Source organism: Bubalus bubalis, chromosome 2 (genome assembly GCF_019923935.1).
Source record: "Bubalus bubalis isolate 160015118507 breed Murrah chromosome 2, NDDB_SH_1, whole genome shotgun sequence".
Lineage (NCBI taxonomy): Eukaryota > Metazoa > Chordata > Mammalia > Artiodactyla > Bovidae > Bubalus > Bubalus bubalis.
In genome coordinates, this window is record NC_059158.1 from 37,343,211 (window position 1) to 37,368,970 (window position 25,760).

General features: G+C 51.8%; 1 long non-coding RNA gene across 1 annotated transcript; it reads left to right on the forward strand.

Annotated features, from left to right (window-relative positions):
* Positions 1-278: 278 nt before the first annotated feature.
* LOC123328416 lies at positions 279-3,542 on the forward strand. Its single transcript, XR_006543228.2, has 2 exons — positions 279-974; positions 3,091-3,542. It is a non-coding gene; the product is annotated as an uncharacterized LOC123328416 (long non-coding RNA).
* Positions 3,543-25,760: the final 22,218 nt, after the last annotated feature.

The following is a 25,760-nucleotide window of genomic DNA, read 5'->3' on the forward strand; positions in this document are numbered from 1 at the left end:
CTGCCCGTGCCGCCGGGCCGCCCAGCCCGCCCTGCCGGTTCCTGGGCGCCAGGCCCGCCCCCCGCCCTCCCCAGACCCCAGCCACCGCTCCATGAGAGCCCCGCTAGCCAGCGGCTGCCCTCGCGCCACCCCGGCGGGGACCGCGAGCCCTCCAGTTCCGGCGGCCGTGCGGGAAGGAAGGGGGTGCGCCGCGCGGCGGGCCCGAGGCCGGCTCACCGGCTCCTGCAGCTCCGCCGGCCGCCGCTGGGGGCGGCCTCGCCGAGGGGCTTGGCGGGGACGGCGCGCACGGCCCCGGGCTCCGGGCGCCTCCGGCCGCTGGGCTCTCTCCGCCGCCAGCCCTCGGCGGCCGCCGCAGCCCGCCCGGCTCCCTCCTAGCTCCATGCGTGCGATCGCCGTGCGTGTGTGTGTGTATGTGTGACGGGGGCGCGCGTGTGTGTGCGCGCGCATGGGGGGGCAGTGTGCATGCGGGGCGTGCGGGGGAGTGTGTTTGTGTGCGTGTGGGTGTGAGTGCCTGGCTCGTTCTCTCTGAGACACACACATACACACACACACACACGCACACACTCACACTCACACGCACAACCGGCTGACTCGTCTGAACTTGAAGACGCCCCACATTCCAAGATGCTCGAGGTTCCTGGGGATGCCCGGGTTTCTTCGATTTGGAAAATCCTACCGCCGTCTTCCTAGGGAGAGATTATGTTTTGTTTTGTTTTTTAATCTGGAAGAGAACAAGTTGTGCTTTTTCTTTCTTTCTTCGTGCTAAATGCCGTGGATATAACTGAATAAGCGGCTCAGGGCTCTCCCCGCGTGGACATCCGAGGCCACCATCTGCCTGTGTTCGCCGGAGCCGGAGGGCTTAGCTCGAGCCGGTCTCGGGCGGGGAAGGATGCGTGGCCGAGCCGGGGAGCCCGGGCGCCCTGCGGAACCGGCCTCGGTGCATCCCAGCCGGGGGTAGATGCTGCCTCGCCCAGGTGAGTGGTCGCCGCCGCCGCCGCGTCTCAGCGATCGGGTGTCTTCGCGAGCTCGGCGCGGGGCTGAACGCGCCCGAGGGAGCTGGGAACTTTGCATCCCTTTCTTTTTTCACTTGAGGGCTCTCTCACCCGAGCATCCCTGCGGATACTCTCTTCTCTTTTCGCCCATCGTTATCGCGGGAGGTTTCCTTTTCATTTCTTTCTTTCTTTCTTTTTTGATCGTGGGGGTGAAACTCTGGCCAGGAGCGGGGAGACCGAGTTCCGTTTGAGGCCAGAGAGCAGGAGGGAGAGATGGGAGCTGCAGGTAGACCGAAACGTTGAAACAGCAGGAGAACTTTGCCGCCAGACCACTCTGTTGCATCTCCCCACAGGCGGAAGCCTGGCTGGAGCGGTTGCTGGGGGCTGGGTCGGACGCCAGGGCTCCCTGCGCTCTGTGGGTTGGGTGGGGTGGGTAGAGCCGGGTGTGGAGGAGTTGACTCAGTGCTGATGGAGGGAAGGAAGGCTTCATTGCAGTTCAGGGAGGCAGGCATGTAGGGTAACCTCAGGGACCCTCTCCTGTCTTCAGGTAGAAGGCAGGGAGATTGGGGAGATGGTGTGTGTGCAGCTTGGGGCATCAGAATGGCATGATGAAGCAATATGGAAACTGGTATTAGCTGCGCCTGGTTGGTAGGTCTGTCTCCCACCAGCCCTGCCCTGGTTCTAGGGTTCTAAGGTTGGCCTGGGCAAGGAGGAGGGAGAGCAGTGGGCAGTCAGTGCCAGCAGTGCCTCGCTCTGCACAGACCCAAGGGGACGACAGGGAGGTGTCCTACCGATCTTTGCATCACCCCAGTACAAAGGACATAGGCAGTGAGTTCCAGGGAGACAGAGCTCCTGAGAGCCAGAAACTGAAAGAGAAACCGGAGGGAGCCTGAGCGGGGACTGCAGGGGGACTGATCCAGGCCAGCACCAAGTGCCTGCTGAGATGCCACAGACAGACGGGCAGATACCTGCGGGGAGCGGGAGCTTGGTGGAGCCCGAACCCCGAGCTGGTGTTACAGGCATGGCTGTAGGTGATGACCCTCTGCACTCACGACAGTGAAGTGTGTGTGTGTGTGTGTGTGCGCATGCATGTGTCAGGGAGGGGGTCCTCTGTGGCTGCAAAGGGCTGATTGGCCTTGAGGGGCCATGGGAGCCGGGAGGCTTCAGGAAATTGACCCCCCATGGCTGGGGAGGAGCAGAGCTAGGCAGGAAACTGCCTGTCTCTGAGCTGTGAAGTTCCCTGGGACCAGGCTGAGAGGTTCTTGTTGGGCTGTTGTACGAGGGTGGGGGCCGTCTTGGAACTCACGGCTTGTGGGGAGACTGGGAGCACAGATGGGGGATTGTGGGGAGACTGGGAGCTCAGATCCCGAGTCTTGGGGTTGTGTCCTGGGCTGATCGCTGTCCTCTGCGAAGAGCTGTACACAGCCACGTACAGCAGAGCCCCACCAGCTGTGGCCTCGCTTGTGCAGTACTTTGGAGGCTGAAGGGGGTCGGGGTCCTGCAGGGGAGGACAGGGAAGCTCCAGAGGGCCTGCCGGTAGCCTCCGCAGACCACGCCAGCTGCCCGGGCCCATCTGCTGACGCTGGGATGTCGTCTCTCCCTTCTGACTCGGGCTTGGGGTGCCGAGTTCCATCTCTGTCTTCCAGCTCCTCCCCTGCTTCTGCTCAAGCCCTCTGCCCAGTCCTCAATTTAGAGTTTCTGGTCTAATTCCTGTTCAGGAATGTAATTACGTATCTTCCTACCCTGGCCCTGGGGGATACAAACAGCTAACTTGGCATTTCGGTTTCAGCCTCTGGCGATGCGTCTCTGGGAGGTCGGCTCCCAGCTCCATCCCCTGTTGGGTTGGACTGGGTGCCCGCCCACCTTCTCTGATGTGCCAGTTCCTTTCCCAGGCCCTGAAATCTGAGACGCTGGGGAGTCCAAGCCTGAGAGAGGTTGAGCAGGGAGCTTTCAGGAGGCCAGACGGAGGAGAGGGAGGGTGGAAGGGGTGGGAAATGCAGATGAGGTGGGTGGGGCCACTGGGAAAAGCAGGCAGCCTTTTGGGCACCCAGGCCCCGGGTTGGCTACAGTGAAAATCGCCTTTGTGTCTTGCCTGCAGTTCTGAAATAAAATCAAGGATCCAGGGGATTCTGGCCTCCAGTGTCAGGTACGTACGTCAAGCCTGTCCAGCCTGTGAGATGGAGCAGTTCTCCTTCAGAAAGTCCCCTGTCCCAGGCTGGAGGTGAGCACAGTATTGGCATCTGGGGCCTGGCTTCCCATTCTGATGGGGGAGGCTTCTAGACTGAGAGCAGAGACATGGAGCAGAAACCAGCCAGAAACAGCCGAATGTAACAGGACCCTGGACAGAAGCAAGAACTATTGGAGTGTTTTGCAATTTTATTTTGAGCATAGTTGGAGTCTATTTGACTCCAGTTTATTTGAAGTTTAGTTGTAGTTTTTGGGCACAGTTTATTTGAAGGGATAGAGTTGTCATATACAGGCATACCTTGGAGATATTGCAGTTCTGTTCCGCTATAATAAAGCAAATATTGTAATAAAGTGAGTCATGAATTTTTGGCTTCCCAGTGCATATCAAAGTTATATTTACACGATACTGTAGTCTATGAAGTGCATAAGAACATTATATCTAAAAAAAAAAGGCAAACCAATGTAATACCTTAATTAAAAAAGACTTTATTGCTAAAAACTCTAACCACTTGTAAGCCTTCAGAAAGTCATAGTAATAACATCAAAGATCACCGATTACAGGTCACTGATCACAGATCACCAGTCACCATAGCAAACACAATAAAAATGAAAATGTTTGAACTACTGCAAGAATTACCAAAGTGTGACACGGAGACATGAAGTGGGCAAATGCTGTTGGTAATATGGCCCCAGTATACTTGCTCGAAGCAAGGTTGTTGCTGCAAACCTTCAATTTGTAAAGAAACACAATATCTATGAAGGGCAATCAAATGAAGCGCAGTAAAGCAAGGTGTGCCTGGAGTGGAATGGAACCTGCGCTTGGAAGGCCTGGGGTGGAATTCTAGCTCTGCCACATCTGTGTTAACTGCTGGAGCCTCTGTGCTCTCAATAATAGCACATGCTTTGCAGATGTGTATGGCCCCATATTTGCCCCAGTGCCCCCCAACCCCCTTACAGATCAGGGGGAGTGTTTGGTTGGAGGGGGAAGTTTCAGAGAGGGGGAGGGGCCCTCAGAGACCTGGAGGAGAGTGTCCCCAGCCTCCCCTGCACACAGCTGCCAGGAGGGTTTGATGCCATCCTACATAAGTGGGTCATTAAAAGACTCCAGGAAACCCTCCAAGAAAACTTGGAGAATTGATATTCGAGGAGCAGATTTCACCTCTGGGGCTGTGGCACCTGCTTCTCTCCCTGCCTCTTGTTTGCTGTGGGTTTTTACAGCCATGCACATTTGCTCAGGATGCTCTGACTCTGTGTTTTACAAGTATCATCTGTCACGCTTTCCTATCTCAAGCTTGAGTGTGAAATCTCTCCCAGAATTCAGCCCCTCCCCTTCCTTCCCTGGCTCCACCTCTTGCTGCCCCAAGAGTGGCCTCACAGGGCTGGTGTCAGGGCCAGGCTAAGTGAATGGACATAGCTCTGCTGGGGCCTCTACAGGGCCTGTGATTGGACCTGGGTCCCATTTGTGGAATTGGGTGACCCACCCAGTTGGGAAGAGGGGCTTGGGCCCAGACATGTATTTAGTGGGATCTGACTAATGAGTTACTAGAACAGGGTTGGAGGACTAGTCGAACCATCATGGGTGGGCCTAAGAAAAGGTATATTCAGGGAGCAGTAAGTCAGGTCTGGAGATGGGGACCAAGGGAAAAAGCCATGTTCAGTATGCTCAGGGTGAGGGCAATCAAGAGGGCTTCTTGGAGGAGATGAAGATTTTAGGAACAGCAAAAGCCCATAAAACTCCATAGAAGTTAGATTTTGTCTTATAAATTCTCAGAGGTCACTGGGAATGTGGGAGTTTCAGGTGTGGAAAGTAGAATGGATATTCTGAGAATTTCTTAGGCTGTCAAGACCAGCTCCTTTGAACAATTTCTTGTTTGTTTATTATGTACCAGGCACAGTGCTAAGAGCTTCATATATTTTTCTCATTGAATTCTCCCAATCCTGTGAAATGGTCACTGTTGGTACCTCCACTTTACAGATGGGGAAACAGAGGCTCAGAGAAGCTGGGTGCCTGCCAATTAGTTGGTAAGTGGGAGAGCTGTCACTGACTCCTCACATCTGTCTGGATCAGCACCCACACTCTTAACCCCTCTGTACTGCCTCTATCCCCAGGGGAGGATCAGTAGGCTCAGCATGGATTGGTCCCTGTGTGTGCTCTGCTGGCCTCCTGGTCTGGCTGGTGAGGTGACTTCAGAGCCTTCATCACAGAGCCCTGGGGGGCTCAGTCTTCCCGTGGGCTTCCCTGCCTGCCATTCTGGCTTATACACATCTGTTTAAAAATTCCCATCAGATAGTCAGCATTGTCCTTCTGGACAGGATGGAAGATGGTAGGCTGAACGCTGGGCTGTGAGTTAGGGGTCCCGACTCTACCATGTGTGTGACTTGGGTGGGACACCCCCGAGGCCTGGTTCCGTCACTGATCCACCAGGGTGCTGATGTTGACTTCCTAAGGCGGAGGAAAGGTCAGGCTCGTGTGAATGTGCTTCAGCCTTGAGCAAGCCCTTTAGCGCGCAGGATTATATTAGTGACCCCTTCCTAATTTTAGATCAAGTAATTAAACTGTCAAAGGCAGTGCTGCCCAGGTATGAGGGCACTGGGGCTTCCCAAGTGGTGCTAGTAGTAAAGAGCCCACCTGCCAATGCAGGAGACTTAAGAGATGCGGGTTCGATCCCTGGGTTGGGAAGATCCCCTGGAGGAGGGCATGGCAACGCACCCCAGTATTCTTGCCTGGAGAATCCTCATGGACAGAGGAGCCTGGTGGGCTACAGTCCATAGGGTCTCAAAGAGTCAGACACAACTGAAGAGACTTAGCACACGTGCACGCACGAAGGCCTTACAGGTAGGCTTTAATGTATCTGTTTCATGTGGGACTGGAGTTCCCCAATAATATACTAGGTGAGGCAGGTGGACACTGCGCCTTCTGGGAAAAGGGATGCAGAACCTGCAGAAGAAGGGCCTTTGGTCCAGACAGTTGGGTGTGATCAGTGGCAGGCAGCAGGGAAGGAACACACTGCTGTTATTTCATTTCATGTCATATCATTTACTTTTGCAACTAGGTGCCATTATTGAAGCTTTGGCACCAGAGAGGGTGAAGGGAGTTAGCCTTCAGCCCCTGTATCTCAACCTTTCTTTAATTATTGCCCTCTTGATGAAAACTTTTAAGACACTATTTCTTATAATTTCACTCCCATAAAATTTTAATATATACTATATATCTGTTTATGTACTGTATTAGGTATCGCTGTGCTTTGTATACAAAGAGTAAACTGCTCCCAATAACAAATTTTTGCCCCCTTGGGGATGCTGTTGCCACCAATGAGAATTCATGTTTTAGGACTAACCAGCGACTTAGCAGCAGCAGCAGCAACTGGTGGCTCAGACGGTAAAGCGTCTGCCTGAAGTGCAGGAGACCCGGGTTCCATCCCTGGGTTGGGAAGATCCTCTGGAGAAAGAAATGGCAACCCACTCCAGTACTCTTGCTTGGAAAATCCCATGGACTGAGGAGCCTGGTAGGCTACAGTCCATGGGGTCGCAAAGAGTTGGACACGACTGAGCGACTTCACTTTTCAACTAGGATTAGAAAATGAGGTAGATTTAAGGCAAGGAGAATCCAGGAGATGGTAAGGACAGAGCCACACTGGCATGTCACTGCCTGGAGTGTGGTCCATGGACCAGGAGCATCAGCATCACCCAGAAGCAGGCTGCTGCTGCTGCTGCTGCTGCTAAGTCGCGTCAGTCATGTCCGACTCTGTGCGACCCCATAGATGGAAGCCCACCAGGCTCCTCTGTCCCTGGGATTCTCCAGGCAAGAACACTGGAGTGGGTTGCCATTTCCTTCTCCAATGCATGAAAGTGAAAAGTGAAAGTGAAGTCGCTCAGTCGTGTCCGACTCTTAGTGGCCCCATGGACTGTAGCCTACCAGGCTCCTCCGTCCATGGGATTTCCCAGGCAAGAGTACTGGAGTGGGGTGTCATTGCCTTCTGGATGGATGCAAAATCCCAAACCTCCTGAATAGGCATCTCCATTTCATTGAAATGGGGGGTAAGGGCAGGGTTGGATGCATGATCCTGGAAAACAAGGCCAGTCTGTGAACAGAAGATCAAAGGAAAAGGGGTGAGAAGCCAGAGACAAGTATGTGCTGAGTCAAACGGCTTGTTAAGCTGAGTCCTGATGGACCGAGCACATTTAAGCAATGACACTGTCTGCCTGTGTTGTGATCCATCACTCTTGGTTTTTTTCCCCACGATTCCTTACATTGTGGTTGCATGTCGTGTAGAAGGTGTGGGGGTCCCGTGGAGGAGACACAAGGCAGTGTGTGGCTTCGCTCCTGAGCAACAGAAAGCCAGGTGTCTGATTTGGACAGATCTAAGTCTGCTTTCTTGAATACCCCCAAGGATCAAGGTTAATGGGCACCAGACCAACCCAAGAGACAGACTGGAACTGTAGGCACAAGACTTAGGTGTTAAACAGGGTCAAACTGGATTAAAGAGCAAAACTGAGCTCTTGTAATTTATCAGTCTGCTTGGAGTTCTCTGCATAGAGCCTGGGACTCCTTGTCATAGTCCTATATATACAGGGTAATCCCGAAACATGAGAGACTGCCTAAAATCCCAAAGTTGGACTCTTTAGAACTCAATGCATTTACAATCGGCCCTCCTTATCTGTGGGTTCTTTATCTGTGGATGCAATCAAAAATTTTCAGAAAAAGACAAATCCCAGAAAGTTCTAAAAAGCAACACTTGAGTTTGCCATGTACTGGCAACTATTTACGTAGCATTTACATTGATTTACATAGCATTTACATTGTAGTCGGTATTATAAGTAATCTAGGGAAGATTTTAAAGTATGTGGGAGGCACAGATTTAGAGAATAAATTTATGGTTGTGGGGGGGCGGGGGGAAGGATGAGGGGAAAGGGTAGTTACGGAGTTTGGGATGGACATGTATACACAACTATATTTAAAATGGATAACCAACAAGGACCTACTACATAGCATATGGAATTCTGCTCAGTGTTATGTGGCAGCCTGGATGGGAGGGGAGTTTGGAGGAGAGTGGATAAGTGTATATGTGTGGCTGAGTCCCTTCCCTACTCAGCTGAAACTATCACAGCATAGTTAATCGGCCATACCCCACTACAAAATAAAGAAGTTAAAAAAGTAAAGTATATGGGAAGATGTGTACAGGTTATGTGCAAATACTGTGCCATTTATAAAGAGATTAGAGCCTCTGGGTTTTAGCATCTGTGGGAGTCCTGGATACTAGAACAACCGTATTATGGGCATACCCTGCGTTAACTCATTCACAGCAGACGCAGCAAGGAAAGTGAGATGCTGTGTCTGTCTTAACCCCTTTTCCTCTGTATTTCCCTCCTGGGCCATCTCCCCTTAACACCCTCTTCTTCGGTCTAAGGCCAACAAAAAAAAGTCTTCCCTTTTGGCTTAACTCAGGTCTCTAATAAGCTTCACAGAAATGCAAAAATCTGTTTGGTCCTTCTACCTTCCCTCCCTAAGACTCACTTTCTACTCCTTTTCCCCAAAGCTAGCACCATCTTTCCTAGTTACCCTTCCTGATCTGTCCTACTATTAAGGCAGCTTTAAGTCAAAATAGCTGGGGATGGGGATTTACTATGATCCCCAACTAATATTGGGAGTCTGTGCAGACTCCTACTTCAGACTAGTTGTAAACTAGGTCTTGCTGTTACACGACTCCCTCTGGTCCCCCAAATGAATGACATATGGTCACTCAGCCAGCAGGAGTTGGAGGAGACTGGGTGGGAAGCCAGGTTTAGGCTCCAGCTTGCATCTCAGTAGCTGATGAGAAAGAGATGTTGGGGCCCCCTGGAGGACAAGAATGGAGGTGTAGGCATGCTTGACCTGAGCTCCTGGAAAGCCCTGGAAATGCCCAACAAGGGCCATAAGATGAGGTCTAGTCATTCTAAAAAGGTATTAAGGACTCCTGGGTGGGCAAGTTGATCCTTTGATTCGATTTCCCTTCCCCTGCCCCCAATGGAGCCTCTGTAATACCCAGATAAGTCCTCTTAGGGCAGAAGGGAGGGACGTGGATGACCTGGAGACATGGAAATCAAAGGTTAGAGGTTAGAGGTCCTTGTACAGCACAAGGCACCAAGTAGTAGAGGACTCTCTGGGGTGCTGGGGAACTTGGTCAGGAACTTACCAACGATTCACCCTGGGTGGTGGAGCCACACTGGAGCCCTGTCTCTGCCAGGACACCTGTGTACTCTACATCTGCCCCTGTGTGGCTGTTTGGCGATTGTTCCTGACTGTCAGTCTGCTCTCAGGAGCTTTGATTCATATCACACCTCCCACAGTTGAGAAATCCCATGCTAGGTCAGTCCCCTGCGAGTTCTAGCCCCAGTTCTGCCTCATTTCCACTGAGATGGAGTGTGGGAGAGGGCTGGGCGATTTCTGTCCTCAAACCGTGGAGGAAGCCTTCTCATGGCCATTTCTCATTATGCTTATTAAGGGTCAAGGTATGGGTGTCGTGATTTGCTAGAAACACTTTCATGGTCTCAATCCACCCCACCTCTTGAGCAAAGTTCTGTACTTTGCTGCCAGTATGAGAGTGAGGTCTCCTTTGATTGGTTCTAAAGTGTCCCCTCCACCCCGTGCATGCTAAGTCACCTCAGTAGGTCACCTCAGTAGTGTCTGACTCTTTGTGACCCCATGGACTGTAGCCCACCGGGTTCCTCTGTCTATGGGATTCTCCAGGCAAGAATACTGCGGTGGGTTGCCATGCCCTCCTCCAGGGCATCTTCCCAACTCAGGGGTCGAACTCATGTCTCTTACATCTCCCGCATTACAGATGGGTTCTTTACCACTAGTGCCACGCGGAAAGCCCTCAAGCCCATTGAGCTTTCAAGTCAGGAGAGCCTGAGTATTCAGGATTTGGAGATCAAGCCCATGCTCCCTAGACCTCCCCTTTCATGACTGACTGGTCAGCAGTCCTCACTGATTCAGTTTAATTCAACACGCAGTTATTGAGCACCTACTGTGCACCACCCCCAGACCAGATCCTGCACGCCACCCTCCACCACCCCCATTATTTGATTTCCCCTTCTGTGTTTTTTCCAGCCCTGCATGTGGACTCCAGGACTTGGTGGGGGTTGGGGTTGGGATGGTGGTGGGGGTGCCCAGCTCTGGCTTGTTTCTACCGCCTTCCCTCACCTGTGTTCCCGTGCACACGTGTGCATGCGTGTGTGTGTGTGTGTGTGTGTGTACATGTGCTCAGGACTCAGGACTCAGCTGAAGGTCATGCACGATTAACCACATGATGCAAAGCTGACAAAAGCGGTGGCAATGCTGGAGGTGCAGGGGGGACGTGGACCACTTGAGAAATGCGCTCTCAAGCTGCTTTCCCAGATCCCTCCCTGCCCCGCTGCTTAACTGGCTTCTCACCCTCTCACCCAAATGTGAACTGACTGGATGAAGAGATTTGGGGGCTGTGGTCCCTGTTTAGGGGCAGCTGACCCTAAAGGAACCACTTAATCTTCCTCCCAGCCCGGGCATATACGTCACAGAGGCTGAGCTGGGAGAAGGGGAACTGAGGGGAGACCCTAGAATAGACATAAATCCCGGCCCCTCTGTCTGGTCACAGCTTCTAAGCACATGAGAAATGAGGGCCATCGCACTGGGGGCGGGACGATTTCCCAGTCCTTAAACGGACAAGAATCTGGGCAGAGAGCTGCTGGCAGCGGGAGGGTGAGCCGAGAAAGGTTGCAAGTGGGCAAGGCGGGTTCCTTACTCTTGAGAAGCTGTCCTTGGGTGGGGAAAGGCCCACTTCTTGTCCTTGGGAAGTTTAGGTCTAAGAGGAGGGTGGAGCAGAGAAACATACACATTATCCCAGAATGCTTAGGTACTAAAATATGTGGACACAGTTCCTTCTTATGCAGGGAGCCTGGGTGCACTGGGACCCCCATTCCTAGGGCTTATACCGTGTTCTCTTTTCCTGATCGTGTGGACTTGGGCAGGTTACTCGCTCTGGGCCTCAGTTTCCTCATCTGCAAAATGGAGACAATAATATTACCCACGGCATAGGGCTGTTAGGAGAACTTGATGAATTGCTGTATGTGAGGGGCTGGAGCAGTGCCTGGCATGTGCTGCATGCTGTGTAGTGTGTGTGTATGTGTGTGTGTGTGTGTGTGTGTGCACATCCTAAGTCACTCAGTCATGTCCAACTCTCTGCGACCCCATGGACTATATAGCTCACCAGGTTCCTCTGTCCATGGGCTTCTCCAGGTAAGAATATTGGAGTGGGTTGCCATCCCTTCTCCAGGGGCTCTTCCTGATCCAGATCCTGCAGGTGGATTCTTTATTGTCTGAGCCACCAGGGAAGCCCTCTGTGTAGTATACATTACTGTTATTCATGGTAGATAGACTAGCAGCATTTTTCCTAAACGTGGAGGGGAGCAACTGTGGATCATCTTAATGGAGGCTCCTCTCCAACAACCACCCACTAAATCATCCAGCACCTTGGGGGAATTTCATAATACTCTCCACGTGATCTCATTTGATTCTACCGAAGTTCCTACCAGGCAAGCAGGAAGGACAGATGCTATGATTACACCCATTATACACGAGAGGACACTGAGGCACAGAGGTCGCTGAGTAGTTCCTGATGCAGTTGGGTTCTTATTATACCTGTAACCATACTGTGTTCAGCTTAGCGGCTGGGGAATTTTGTGGAGGAGGGGTTTGTCTGAAGATGGCTAGTGGATTCAGAATTGGACCTCACATGTAGGCCTTCTTTGTTTTGGGGTCAGATTACAGGGCAATCAAGCCACATTGTGGGAGGATGTTACAGTCTACAGGCTTCAGGCAGTGTCTATAGGACATGTCTTATGAGAAAGCACAACACAGACTCTCAGGGGACGGGAGTTAGTGGTGGGGCCACAGAACATGCTGCTTTGGGTCCTTTTGAAACCACTGTGCATGCGCTAGATGGAGGTGGGACAGTACTGGGAGTTCTAATGGGGATGTGGCACCTGGATTGAGGAACTTTCTATCAAGGAAGGAGGCATCTGATTCAGCCTGGTCTCTTATGTGGAGAGAAGGCCAGAGAGCAACATCTCCCTGGGCCGTGATTCCTGCCCCCGCCCCCAGAACTCGTTCCCCAGGGCTGAGCCAGGTGGTGGGAAGTGGGACTTCCTGGGTATTTTGGTCAGAAGAAGCTGGAAAAGCCTCTGGGGGTCAAGAAAATAGGCCTTGGAGCAGGACACTGAAGAGGGCATGAGCTCCCCAGCAGGAGAAACCAGATTTATAGGCATGCTGGTGGGGGCGGGGTTTCAGGAACTGGGAGGGTCAGGTATAGGGATGTGGGGTGATGATGGGGGGATGGGTGTGTAACTGTGGGGAGGGGACAGAATTCCGGCAGTGAAGCCACAAGAGAAGAGCTGCCATGGGCGCTCCCTGGGGCTTGAGCCTCCAGATTACCCCCAGGACAAAGCCAGGCTGCTGGGAACCCAAGCCCCATCCCAGGCCTCCTCTCTCGAGGGGAGAAGTCCAGGCCCCAAGCACATTTCCAGGACTTCATGATCAGCTGGTTCCATAGATCTTGGGCCGTGTGAATATGGTACATAACTAGGAGGCCCTGCAGGTACCTGCGGCCTTAGGGTAGCACCCAGCTGCAGGGAGAGAGCAGTGGCCCATGAGTTACAGGGGAGGCTGGTGGGGAGCCGGGAGCTGGCCCAGCTGGGGCTGTGAGTTATCTCTGGCAGGGCCATCCTGCCATGCTGCTGCTCTCGGCACCGGGCTGATATTTACTGTATATTGGTTTTTAAATTACAGTACAGCATTGATTCCCTGCTCTCCAAGTTCAGCCCTCACTTGCTGCCCCTGTCTCGCTTGGCCTTTCTCCGCCTCTCCTCCTCTTTCTCCATCTGTCTTCTCTCTCTCACAGTTTAGTTTTTAACGTGGAGTGTTGTCTTACGTTGGCTCATGTTACCTGGTAGTGCTATGTTCCTATTACCTTATGTTTATTAGAGGATGCGTTATTTTCAGCCCTTTCACATATACGGCTCTTGATGGTTTTTAAAGCGTAACTCACAACCACGTTTATCTATTTTGGATCCCGTGACAGTGAGGAAGTAGGGGCGAGCGGAGTCGTCTCCATTTAAAGGTAAGGAAATGGCCTCAAAGAGGCTAATGGAATGACCAGGTCATGCTTGGATTGAATTACATTATATTAAATCATCAGAATAATGGCTCCTGGGTATTGCCTGCTTATAGTGGGCCCGGCGCTATTCTAATGTAAGATTTATATACTGATTTTATCCCCACATTAGTTCTGTGGGGTGGGTGCTGATTAGTTCATTTTTACAGGTGAGGAAACAGGCCCAGAGAAGTTAAGTCACTTGCCTGAGGTCACACAGCTAGTCAGAGGGCAGAGGTTGGATGTGAACCCCGGGCAGCCTAGCTCCTGAGCCCACACTCTTATCTGCGATTCAAGCTGTCACATGTTGTGATATGTGTAAGTGTGAGAGATGGGAATAGAGGTAGAGCTTCCCGGTGTATGAGAGGCTTTCTTTTTTCTTTTTTTTTTTTAACTGGAAGGCAATTGCTTTACAATGTTGTGTTGGTTTCTGACGTATAACATCACGAATCAGTCATAACTATATATGTGTGTGTGTGTATATATATACATACATATATCTCCTCTTCCTCAGAGAGACTTTCTTATTCTTGCACACCTTCAACGTCTGCAATAGTTCTCCTGCACCCAAGGAGAAGGCCTGGGGAACCTCATGGCTGCTAGATGTGCCCCCAGAGGGGGATTTCAGCTCTGATCACAGGCAGAGTATGATCACAGGCTTAGGGCTGGACTGGCTCCCAGGGGCCCCGGAAGGCCAGTGGGCATCAAAGGAGGAGCTGAAAGTGCCTGGGGGCCCGCAGGTTGTGCTGGGTGCAGTCCCTTCCCTCCCTGGGGAACCCCTGCTGAGCACTGCCTCCCTGCCCCCGGGTCGTGGTGAGGATGAGGTGAGTGAACATCTGTGAAAGAGCCGCCATGTCTGGCGTAATTGACGTGTGTTCTCTCATTTCGTTCCCCTACAACCTTCACAAAGTCCGTGTTACCTCCCTTTGTGCTGACGCGGAAGCTGGAGCTCAGAACAGCAATGGGATTTTCTTTGGGTCTAAGGTGACCAACTGACCCTATTTGGGACCCAGGGGATTCTGGGATGCAAGACTTGAAACCAGAGCAGTCCCGGCCAACTGGGAGGCGTCCCAGGTCACACGGACACTGAATGGCTGAGCCAGGACCTGACCCCCGCCGTGTCTGATTCCTGCTAGGTGCCCTTACCCACTGCTCTCGATTCCCTCGGGGGTGGTGCCTCTTCTATAGCTGCCCGCGTTTGCTGAGCCCTGGCTGGCTTTAGGGATGCTAAGCTATTTCATCCTTGTGCAACCTTGGGAACTAGACGTTCAGCGTTTCCTGGAGAGGAAGCAAAGAGGGGAAGGTAACTCGCTCAGATACCCCGGTCAGGAGGTGGGGGTTTGGGACCTGCACTCCTGGCCACTCTGCTGCAGCTCCCGTTGTATCTCTTCCCAGTCTTCTCCACCCTCATGGTCTTCTTTCCTCATCCTGGTAGCTTGTGGAGTAGACAGGGCCAGGCACTTTTAGCCAGTGTACAGGTCAGAAAATGGGAGCACAGAGAGGCCAAGGTACTTAGCCGATGACACGGCCTGTAAGTGATACAACAGGAGCACTTGTGTCAGGCGTTCCCAGCTGGTGCTTTCCCCTTGTGCTTTCCTTGTTCTGTAACTCGGAAGAGGCCCCCAGCCCAGCCCAGCCCAGTCCTATTCAAATTCCTAGAGGTCTGAGGCCTGCGGTCTTGATCATCACGGGGTCCCTTATGCAGAAGGCTGGTTCCTAGACTCGGGCTCCAGGTTGTCCTCCTGTGCTCCGGCCTCGGCAGGTAGAGGGGGCACCTGGCTGCAGTGGAGATGCCTGCTGGCCTCTCAGCCCCTCTCCTCCCACCAGCTGGGAACTGAAGGCAGGGTGGGCTGCATTTTCCTGGGAGGGCAGCAGAGGCTCTGTTAACGCCAGGCTTCCTTCTAAGGCAACGACATAAAAAGAGTTGGGAAGGACAATGACAAGAGTCTATAAATTCTGAATGACGTTCAGGAAAGTACCCTGGCCCCCAGGGCCCATAAAACCCAGGCAGCCTGCTGGGTTGAGGGTGAATTATGGGGCCCTGCCCCTGCCACAGGGTCACCTGCCCATCAGGCCTCCCACTTCTCAGGTTCTTTTCTTTTTAACCTCTAAACTCTTTTCAGGATTCTTGGCATTTCATGGTTGTCCTCCAGTCACTCATAGAGATGAATGACTCCCCATTTAAAAGGTGGGGAACCTGAGGCATACAGTGGGTTGGTAAATAGCTCAGGCTCACCTAGGGACCTGAGTCTCTTGAGTCTGTCCTGGGAAATTCTCACTCACATTTATTGGACACATTTTACTGATTAAGCACTTACTACCTGCCAGGAACCATTCTAAGCATTTTACGCCTGTTCACTCATTTAATCCCAGCACAGCCCTAGGACATAGGATTACTGTTGCCACTGTCATCTGCATTCTATAGTGAAGAGACTTGGCAGAGAGAGTTGAAGTCACTTGCCCAGGACCACAGAGCTGGGAAGTTGCGGGACTGTGCTTTGAACCTACATGCTTAAGCATCATGCTGTTAGCACGACCTCAAAGCAGAATGGCCTGTGATAGTGAGCAGGGGCCCCTGGCATCCCTGGGGCACCCGGCTGGCTGCTTCTTCCCAGGAGACAGGCGGGCTCCTCTGTTCTGGGTGTTCTCGGCTCTGCGCGGTTTCAGCACACAGATCGAGACATTCCTAAAGGAATGGTGAGCAGAGGCAGGGGCAAGAAGGCCGGTGGAGAAGTGGCCAGTGGAGAAACCTCTGGGCTGGGGGTCTGGAAACCTAAGTCCTGGCCAGCTTTGCCAACAACGGGTCATGCGACCTGGGTGATCCCTCTGAGTTGCTGCCCCTTTGCCTCTGCTCTCCTCTAATTTGACAGAGGTGGGGCATCCCTTGGTTTGGGGGACCAGCTGGTGACGGCAGCAGCAGCAGAAGGACCACAGAAGCTCCAGCATCAGGCCTGGCCCTGCCTTCACTGTGAGGAATCCAGAGCTGCTGTAGATATTCACCAAGCGCCTAATATTGATCAGCAGCTGGGCTACAGAGGCCAGTTAGATTGGTGTCTGCCCTCAAGGCGCTCCCAGGCCAGGAGGGGAGGCCGGGGGGTAAATAGGCAATTGCCACACACTGCTTGCTAAGTCACTTCAGTTGTGTCCGACTCTGCGACCCCGTGGACTGTAGCCCACCAGGCTCCTCTGTCCACGGGATCCTCCAGGCAAGAATACTGGAGTGGGTTGCCATTCCCTTCTCCAGGGATCTTCTTGACCCAGGGGTCAAACCGGAGTCTCTTATGTTTCTTGCTTTGGCAGGCAGGTGGTTTATCACTCGCACCACCTGGGAAGCCCAGCACACACTGTGATGGTGCAATGATTGGAGGTGAGGAACCAAGAGAGCTTCCTGGAGGAGGCACGTCTCTCTAGGTCCTGGAAATGCCTCTGGCTAAATGGCTGCAGTGGGCACCTCCGGCCTACCCTGAGGTGGGCACTGTGTGCCCTGCTGATTGCTCTCATTAGGTGGCCTGCAGAGGCACTGCCCTGTCGTCGTCTTTACTTGTCTGTGCCCTCTTGCCAGCCCCCACTGGACCTCCACAGTTCCTAGCACATGTCGTGTTCACTGGCCCCTCGCCTGGAACCCCATTTCCCACACATTGCTTGGCTGGGTCCTTCTCATCCTTCAGGACCCAGATTAAATACCGCTCCTGGGGATGGCCTGGCCACCCAAAGTCAGCCCCTTGCTGCTCACACAGGCAGCTTCCCCCCGTCCATATCCCTCTTTCTACTCTATTCATTCGTTTGTTTGTGGCTTCACTCTTGCAACCTGTGAATGGCTGGGGGGCAGGAATTCAAAGCCCAGACAGATGCTCAGACTGGCTACATGCAAGTCCTGCAACAATGTTCACCTTGTGTGACCCTGGGCAGGTCACTTCCCCTCTCTGTACCCCAGATTTCCCATGTATAAAACGGGGGAAATAATAGTACCTACCCCATCAAGGTGGTGTTCCTGTTGAATGAGTTAACATATGTAAAGCACTTGGAACACAGTCTGGCATATGGCAGATGCTTAATAAATATTAGTGATCATTATTATTTTTATAGCTCATGCTTAGAATAGTGCCCAACGAAGAAATAGTTGATGATTAAATAAGACACATGGGCTGAATCTTGAAGGGACTAGGTTGGGGTTGGTTAAAGAAAACAGTGGTTCTCGGGCCTAGATGTACATTGAAGTCACCTGAGGGGTTTTAAAAACCAGTGATGCTTGGACCCCTATTCCAAGAGAGTCAGAGATTTAATTGTTCTGGGTGTGGCTGGGGCACTGGAGTTTTTTTTTTTTTTAAACCTTTCCTGGGATTCTGATTCTAGGGTTGAGAACCATAGAGATGGGGAAAGGCAGGTGCTCACAACACCAAGAACATCTTGCAGCTGGAAGGCCTTGCTGGAGGAGCGAGCAGAGAGAAAGAGGCCAAGGCAGGGGAGCTGAAGGGTAGCACAGGAAGGCTGGGCCAAGCCAGGCAGGGTCACTATGTGCCACGCTAAGGAGCTTAGGCTTGGTGGGGAAGCTGATGGGGAGCCTGAAAGCCTTTTAAGGCAGAAATGATACGGTCTGATTTGCCTTTAAGGAAATTGACCTGAGTAGATGCGTGGAGGGTGGTTTACTGTGAATGAAATCGAAGGTTTGGAGGTCAGAGGACAGAAGCCCTTCTGCCGCCACAAGAGCAGCTCAGGGCCTGGTTCATACAGAGCAGGAGAATTGTTTGCTCTCTGTTTAATTACTTAATCCTCCTTGGCATGTCTGATCAGCGAAACTTGGACAGAGCAGCATCCTTCCTTCCACGCTGCCCGACAGCTATATTAGAAACGTCTGTCATGCTTGTTGCTCAGTCTTTCAAGTCATATCAATAAAATGGTCAAGTTGCCCGCCTTGGATTCTTTAAAGTCTGGGGTCAAGGGATTTCTTTTTTCTTCTTTTAACTAAGATGGAATCCACCAAAGCTCCTTTCCCGCCCACTGTAATTCCATTCTGCTGGAGGAGAGCCAATTGTGGCCACCGTTTTGTTTTCTTCTCTCAGCTGTGAGGGGTCAGTAGAGCCCAGAGAAAGCAAGTCTTGTTCTGTCCTTGTCGGGGGCCAAGGATGAGCATCCTGGCAGCAGGAGGCTGATCCCGCCGTAAGCGGCTCCCCTCTGTACTTCCTTTTCTCAAGGAAGCCAGATGGGCTAAAGGGACAGAGTCTCAGTCTGACTAGGATGCTGGCTGTCCCAGGGACTTGCAGTTGGACTAAGAGGGTCTCCTCTCCAACCCTCTTCTGTTGTTACTTTTGTTCAGTTGCTAAGTCGTGTTTGACATTTTGTGACCCCATGGACTGCAGCACGCCAGGCTTCCCTGTCCTTCACCATCTCCCTGAGTTTGCTCAAACTCATATCCATAGAGTCAGTGATGCTAACAGTCTCATCCTCTGCCTATCCCTTCTCCTCCTGCCCTCAATCTTTCCCAGCATCAGAGTCTTTTCCATGAGTTGGCTCTTTGCATCAGGTGGTCAAAGTATTGGAGCTTCAGCATCAGTCCTTCCAATGAATATTCAGGGTTGATTTCCTTTAGGATTGACTGGTTTGATCAAGGGGCTCTCAATAGTCTTCTCTAACACCACAGTTGGAAATCATCAATTCTTTGGCACTCAGCCTTCTTTATGGTCCAACTCTCACATCTGTTTATGACTGCAGGAAAAAACCATAGCTTTGATTATATGGACCTTTGTCATCAAAGTGATGTCTTTGCTTTTTAATATGTTGTCTAGGCTTGTCATAACTTTTCTTCCAAGGAGCAAGCATCTTTTAACTTAGCTGCAGTCACCGTCTGCAGTGATTTTGGAGCCCAAGAAAATAAAATCTATCACTGTTGCCCCTTTTCTCCCTCTATTTGCCATGAAGTAATGGGAAATCTGTTTCCTCATCTTTAACACTGAGAGAGAGAAGAGTTACAGACATAATATTCTAAGGACTCTAAGGAAACGAGCCCGCCTCTTTCTGCTTTAAGTCTACTCTTGGCACTTCTCTTTAAGGCTGCTCTCAAAGGTCATCGTCCCGAGGCTTGGCTGGAATAGAAATGTTAGGGGTCCTACAGTGATTGATCTTCCAGTCCCAGTCCTCTTACAGATGATCCTGGCTATTATACACCCTGCCTCAGGGCAGGAAGAGCAGAGTGCCCTCTACTATGAGCTGAGACCTTTTCTTAGAGATGTGGGAAGGCTAGGAATTCCACAGCAGTCTTAAGGCTTTTATTTGAACAGACAGGTGCCATGATGATGTATTTCTGAGTCTTTGTCTCAAGTCGTCAGCGCTCTGATGGCAGAGCTGTTTGCCTCCATCATGCACGTAGCTCAGGCACACAGGTGGAAAGGATGTTTGTGAAGAGTCAGGCTCCTGCGATGTTGAGGACTGCAGTGGTGGAGGGCTTGTGGTGGAGGAGGTTGGGGTGATTGTGCAGATGAAGGGCATGACTACTGTGATGTTGGAGATGGTTGTTGAGGTCATGGTGTAGGGAAAGGCTGGAGAGACAGGGCATCACAAGTAGTTAAGAAGTGTTTTTGCTAGGGACAATGGAAAGGCATTGAACGCTTACTATTATTTTTATCGATGCATAGTTGATTTACAATGTTGTGTTAATTTCTGCTATACAGCAAAGTGATTCAATTATATATATACATGTATATATATACATATACATACACACATTCTTTTAAAATATTCTTTCCCATTATGGCTTATCATAGCATATTGAATTTAGTTCTCTTTGCTGTACAGTAGGACCTTGCTGTTTACCAGTTCTATATATAATAGGAAGGATATATATTGAAGGCTTATAATTTAAAGGAAGGGGAACCAGATTTACTTTTTGAAAAGCTTTCTTTAATTGCATGGTGGGAAACTCCTTGGAAGATGACAAGAGTGAATGAATGTAGACCAGTTAAGAGGCCACCGGAGTGGTCCAGGAGAGAGACGATGGTGGCTTGGACTGGGGTGGTAGAGGTGGGATGGAGAGAAGTGGGCAGGTGCTGGAGCTAGTTAGGTGGTTAAATCAATGGGACTTGATGATGATTGAATAATACTTTGATCAGAGAAGAGTGAGACGAGTTCACCTTATTAAAGATGAACGAACCTTATGTTTCTGGCTTGGGAAACTGGACGGATCATTAGATTGTAAGCTGCACAAGGGCAGGGACTTTGTTGTGTCCACCTGTTCTCCCAGGCCCTCAAGCAGCAGCTGGCACATGATAGACCCTCAGTGTATGTTGGTTGGATGACTATTGCTATTGACCCTTGGTCCTGATCATAACAGGCCTGTATATTACAGTGTCTATTTTTTGTTCCAATGCCTGCATCCTCCACAGGACACCAAACACTCTGGGAGCTGGCCCACAGATGGTTAGTATTTGAATGGTTAAGAGTTGAACCTCAGACTCCGATGAACCTGAATTTAAATCCCAAAGCCTTCCTTTACTGGCTGAGTGATTTGGGGAAAGTTACTTGACTTCCCTGAGCCTCAGTATGTTCACCTCTAGTGTGTTAGTCAAGCAGTCATGTCCGACTCTTTGCGACCCCATGGACTGTAGCCCACCAGGCTCCTCTGTCCATGAGATTCTCCAGGCAAGATTACTGGAGTGGGTTGTGGGTTGCCATTCCCTTCTCCGGAAGGTCATCCCAACTCAGGGATTGAACCTGGGTCTCCAGTATTGCAGGCAGATTCTTTACCATCTGAGCCACCAGGGAAGCCACAACATTCACCCCTAAGATGGGGATAAAAAAGAGTGCTCATTTGACAGGGTTGTTGCACCGATGACGGAAGGTAATATAATGAGATAACGTTGTATAGCACTAAGCCCAGTTCCTGGACCGCAGTTGTTAGCGATAGTCATTTAACAAAAATTAATCATCCGTGTCTCGCATCCAACACTGTGTCAGCATGCAGAGGGTGTGTCTGTGGGGTGACGGTGAGGAAGTGAGTGGAGGCGGCGAAGCTGTTGAAGACTTTGGAGCTAGGGCTGGACATACTGGGAGACTGGTGCGCCTTCCACATCCATCGCGTCGCTTCTTCTCTGATCTCTATTCTTGCTGCTCAGCAGTCCAGGAGATGAGACTATGACACCACCCTCAAGGCTCCTGATAGGCCCTGAGCGCCGACGGGGAAGGTGGAACGTCTGGGGACTCCACTGTTCCCGTCTCTACCTTTGCTTCTGTTGAATTCCAGCCGAGTCACAAAGAAGACTGTTTTAAAAATAACAACAGGTGATGTTCATCCAGACAGAAGCCTCTCAAACCCACTGCTCCCTAATGGCCTTTGCTCCATGCTGAGCGGTGTGGATTGACAGGGAGCCCTGGCAGTGGCTGCTCTCCGTGCCTTTCCTCCCTTTGATGGGAAAGTGAGGACTCTGCGAGCCTGAGGACCCCCGAGGGCCTCCCAGAGCAGGAGGCAAGGGAGCTCACTGGCCCAGCCACTGCCCCTGTGGCTGTCCTTACACGTCCACACTGGACAGAAGCAGAGATGAAAGTCCCAGACGTTGAGCTACTGACTGGATGCAGAGAGGCAATGAGAGCAGGGCAGAGAGAGGTGCCCATCCACACCTGAGTCATCTGTGGGTACCACATAGGGGTGCAGGGAGGAGTCTGCACGTGGTGCCCCTTGAGCCCTCTGTCAGCTTCAAGTCAATGCTCGGGAAGACATGGATGGGACCAGAAGCCAACCTGGGTCAAAATCTGGACTTGGGCCTTGGGGAGACCCGCACAGGACACACACCCCTGCACAGACAGAGGCGCAGGTCCTGACCCTCGTGTCCTCTGTGGCCAGCCCCTCCCTCAGGCTCACCCGTGATCCCTTGAGGGGCACAGCCATCGGCAAGCCCCACTTCAGACTTCTCGGGAATAATGCAGTGCGCGCGCGTGTGTGTGTGTGTGTGTGTGTATGTACACCTACGCACGCAAGTGCCTTTACACGTACAAAGGAACCTCAACAGTCAGTTTCTAGGGAAGTCTTCATTTCCAAGTGATGACAGAAATAGACTGAGTTTCTTTGGAGTGCTTTCTCTGCCTGGTTGACACACATGTGATGGCAGAACCGGGGGGCTGCTTTCCTGCTGCTCTCCAGTGACTAAGGCCCTTCAGCTTGGGGGCGGCAGGGGGAGACTCCGACAAGCTCTGCCTCTGGCTGGAGCCACAGGGTTCTGGCAAAGTGGCCCATTCCCCAGGTGGACCCTGCTTCCCCTTGGGGATGTGAGATTGGAAATCTTGTCTCTTTCCAGGCCCTTTCCTCCTCCTCGCTTTGTACCTTTCCCTTGGCACCCTCTGGGCCAGTTCCTAGTTGCTTCTATTCATCCAAGCTCAGGAGGCCCCCCAGCACCTGCCAGGTCTGAACATGAGACTGACACCCCTCCTCTGTCCCCTTGGGCGCCCTGTGCTCTCCAATCCCGGCACTCCACTGCCCACATGCCTCCTGCTGCTGGCCTGTAACCCCCGCCTCCAGGAAGCCTCCTGTAGTTGCTCCGGCCCAGCCTTGCCCATAACACCCACCTCATTCCTCCTCTGCACCTTCCTCTGCCTCTCACCATATGTTCATTTTTAAATGCTCTTTCTCTTTGTCACTGTCCTCATGCCCTAGCTGGACTTCATCTTCATTCATTCATTCATTTATTCCTCAAACACTCAATGAATTTCCTGTCTGCTATGAGCCAGACCCTGGACTGGGCCCTGGGGCTATGGAGGTGAGGGAGACTAACTGTGGGGCTTTGGGGCTCCTTGACTCCAGGTCAGCAGATGGAGGGGGATGCCCCGGGGTTCCCTGAAGCCTGAGGTTGGAGAGCAGGGTTGGAAGGCCTAACTGGGGGGAGCCTTCACCTAGAGCCCAGGAAAGAGAGCAGCCCTGGTGGACCTCCCAGGCCTGCTGCTGCGCATCCCCTGCCTCCAGCCCTTCTGGAACTTATCCTCATTGGCATTCCCTCCTCATCCCAACTCTCCCATCAAGGCTAAGTGCGGTAAAGCTAGGGCTCTTGTTTTTTTAGTATCTGAAATGGCTGTGCCTCCCTTTGCTTCATCTCTGAGCAATTTCCTGTCAAATCCTTGAGCAAAGGTGCCTTCCTGTGGACAGTGGATCCAGCTGCTCCCGGAAGCCCCCTGAGCCGGCAGGGTCTATGGCAGCCAGCTCCCCGCTCCCAGCACGGGAGACGGCACCATCACTGTGGCCTCCCTGTGGCACAGTGTGCCAGCCTCTGGGGCAGGCCTGGGCAGCAGTGGGAGCTGTGCTCACGGGAAGTTTTAGGAGACATGGGTTCTGCTCCAGGCAGCCCCCAGCCACTGGCCTCCCTCTGCAGGGGCCTCAGGGTCCCCAACTACAAAATGAGGGTCGCCGCAAAAACCGCCTGGGGTCCCTTCCAGCAGGCCATCTCTCCTGCAGCCACACAAAGCCTGTCCTTTACTTTCTGTTTCTCTGGAGTCAGGGGAGCTGCAAAGAGCTTCAAGGGGGTTGTCCCCGTTGCCCTTCCCCTGGGGCCCCAGCTCACGGTGCTGCCTCATGGCCTGGCAACTGTGTGTAGAACACGCATCCATGCTGAACATGCCCAGCTAAGCTCCAGTCAGTCAGTCAGTTCAGTTCAGTTCAGTCGCTCAGTCGTGTCCAATTCTTTGCGACCCCATGGACTGCAGCACACCAGGCCTCCCTGTCCATCACCAACTCCTGGCGTTTACTCAAACTCATGTCTATTGAGTCAGTGATATCATCCAGCCATCTCGTCCTCTGTCGTCCCCTTCTCCTCTGGCCTTCAATCTTTGCCAGCATCAGGGTCTTTTCCAATGAATTGCTTATTCACATCAGGTGGCCTAAGTATTGGAGCTTCAGCTTCAGCATCAGTCCTTCCGATGAATATTCAGGACTGATTTCCTTTAGGATGGACTAGTTGGAGCTCCACGAGTCAAATCAGGTATACCCCAATAAATTTTTTTTTTAAATGTTATCTGTAAAAATTAGAATGGAAATGCCCAAGAATAGGGGGAACAGTGTGCTATAGATGGAAACAAGATAGAAGACTATTACAATATTTTTAAAGAAAGAAAAAAAGAGTCTGTTAAAAATATCACTACCGCAGATGGACATGCTACTTCATGGCTGAATCAAATGATAAGGAGAGGGCACAAGTCGGGTAGATTTGGTAGATTTGTGAGCAATCTAGGTCACCTACATTAGTGGCTTTCAAACTTTTTTTTTTGACTGGAACCCCAGAGTAAGAAATATATTTTACACCACAACCTAGTCGGTACATTTGACACATACAGACACCCGGGTGTATAGTGGAAATTATAACAGAAACAAAAGTTTTGTGAACTAATATTCTTACAAAGTGCTATGCCCTATGCTATTCTATTCTGTTTTATTCCATCTAATCCCACCTTACCCTGTTTTGTTTTGTTCTGTTAAGCACACTGGTCATGATCTATTGCATTGATTCCATCACCGATCAGTGGGTCTTGAACCGCAATTGGATGAACACTGACCTGGAGAGATTGGGCAGACCTGCTGGGATGGATGCTGGGAGCGTCTGTCTGTTCCAATGTGTGTTAGTGAGGACAGCCTTCCTCCTGGACCATCTTCTGGCTGACCCATCCCGACAGAGAACTTTCACTCAGCAGCGTGCCAGCAACCGCAGACCCTTTCCCTGCGGGAGGAAGGCATGCCCTCCACCTGCCATCCCTGCCCCTGTATTTCTGCGGTGCTGCCCAGGCATTTCTGAACATGTGAGGATCCCTGGCCTCACAAGGGCTCCCCTGCCCGAGGATACATCACAGCCTCCTGGCCTGGTCACAGGAAGAGCCCAAAGAGCCTGGAGTACGTGATTTCTGAAAGGTGGGAGGTGGCGGTGACTGGAGGCTTGTCCCAGTGGGAGGTGCCTCCTGGCCTGGATTCAGCCCACAAACACTCATCTCACATTTTCTGTGTCCCCCACACTGTGATTCCCTTGTGGCTCAGCTGGTAAAGAATCTGCCCACAATGTGGGAGATCTGGGTTCGATCTCTGCGTTGGGAAGATCCCCTGGAGAAGGGAAAGGCAACCCACTCCAGGATTCTGGCCTGGAGAATTCTCTGGACTGTGTAGACCATGCGGTCGCAAAGAGCTGGACACAACAGAGCGACTCTCCCTTTTCCCACGCTGTGATACATTAAGGCCACAGGAACAAAGAGATCTCTCACTGAATGTTCATTGAGCTTCCTCTAAGCACTCAGCCCAGGGCTAATCAAGACAAGGCAGAGATGAAGGAGATGCGGTCCTGCTCTCCAGGAGCTGGTGTCTGGGGAGGGTGGGGTGTGTGTGTGGACAGCTGCTTAAAGCTGTCCTTGGCTTTGGGATGGCCGAGTCAGGACAGAGTCTGGGAAATGGAAGAGGGAGAAA